Source organism: Dromaius novaehollandiae, chromosome 8 (assembly GCF_036370855.1).
Source record: "Dromaius novaehollandiae isolate bDroNov1 chromosome 8, bDroNov1.hap1, whole genome shotgun sequence".
Taxonomy (NCBI): domain Eukaryota; kingdom Metazoa; phylum Chordata; class Aves; order Casuariiformes; family Dromaiidae; genus Dromaius; species Dromaius novaehollandiae.
The window spans coordinates 10,271,854-10,273,589 of NC_088105.1; positions in this window are offsets into that span (position 1 = coordinate 10,271,854).

The window sequence follows — 1,736 nt, forward strand, 5'->3', positions numbered from 1 at the left end:
GTTTCTCTCTCGCTCATTCCAACATGTGGTGAGCTGAATGTTTAAAGTGTTTTGCTACTAGTATTTGGTTATTCCTTCACTAACAGTGTCAACGGCATTTATTCCAACAGTGTATTTTCAAGAATGAGGTCAGCTGTGGAGGTTGGTTGCAGAGCTGTGTTGGTAAGGAAAGATGTGTTTAAGAAGAGTGTCCCAAAGTGATACAGATGAAGAACACACCTAGGTTTAAATGGTCTCCAGAGAGCACGTATTTTTGCTTTAGAAAATGCATCCCAGGGCCTTGCAGCTGCAAAGCATCTAGGTGAATTTCTTAGTGGTACTTCAATAAGTTGCTTTGTTGTACAGAGCAAGGGATGGATATTGCGTCAGCAAGGGATGCATACACCAGTGACAAGTGTTGGTGGTTGGCTTTTCTAAGGTTTTGCTGAAGCCCCTTTTTGAGAGGGGGATAAGTAAGCAGATGTCAAAGATCTGTTCCCACAGAGCACACGGTTTTAATCTGGCTCTGTCAGAGCTTGTTTTCTCAATAACTCACTGCAGTGAGTTTTTCAGAAGTAGGAGGGTGGTGCTCCCAGTTTTGGATGTTAGGCATCTGGAAGCAAATGAAGCGATTGAGAGCTGTCTGGCCTATCAGGTTGGTGTTGGTAAATGACCAAAGGCATCTGTTTTCTTTAAACTACAGTTTCCATGTTGAAACTTTGGACTTGAACATTGCTAATTTTTGTAAGAACTTGTTTATGCTTTTGGAGGCGTTTTTTTTGCTCATTAGATTGTGCAGTGACAATAATTTTTCATATCCTCCATCTCTATTTTTGATGTATCAGTTTGCTCAGTGGAGGGGACAGTATCCCTGCTTTTGTTTAAGCAGTTCAGCAACTTGTAGAAACTACAAATGCTAAACTTTTTAAGTTTTAAAAGGCTGAAATAGCTAGTTTTGAAAGCTGTTTTTACAAACACTTTGTCATATTACTGCTATGTAATTTTGGCATGTTTGGCCTTAGTAACAAGATGGGAGTTCTGACAACTAGAAGACTTTTTCCAAGTATTTTTGATTATATAATTAACATAATTTTACAGAAAAATGAATAGAAACAACTTTGAGCTGGTGAAAACAAATGTTTTTGAAAATTAGCATTTTCCCCAAATATCTTTTGGATTCTTTCCATACAATCTTTTATCAACTCTAAAAATTAGAGATGAAAATAAGTTCTTAGCTCATGTATCCCACCTTTGGGACTGGCAGCCCATTGTTTCTTCTTTATAGAGTCTCTCATTTTTTTTAGGAGACTGGGGATAGGACTCTGTGGAAAAAATTAAAAGAAGGAAGGGGAGGGACTCCCAAATGTCCTTTCTTCTAGATTTTCCTTTAATGCAGTCAAGGATAAGATTAGTAAATTGTAGTGAGCTGCTGGAGAGAGTGTCTCCTCCTGCTGCCTTCTGTCGGAGTTTATGTATGGATGTACAGAGGGAATTACTGTATGGAAACTGAGAAAAACCATAAAAGGATCCGTGGCCTTTCCCTGCTGTTTGTCAGGCACACCAGCTGACACTGCCTGCGGTAGGGACACCTGGATTGCCGTGAGTGTTTGGCTGTACTGAGTTGTATTAGCGTGCTGAGCAAGCCAGACATAACCACACTTTTTGTGGTGCTGTTGTTTTCTTTATTTTTAGGTGATACCTGCACTGTAAGACCTGTCTTGACCTGAGATCATGGATTTTTAATCAGATGGTTGCTG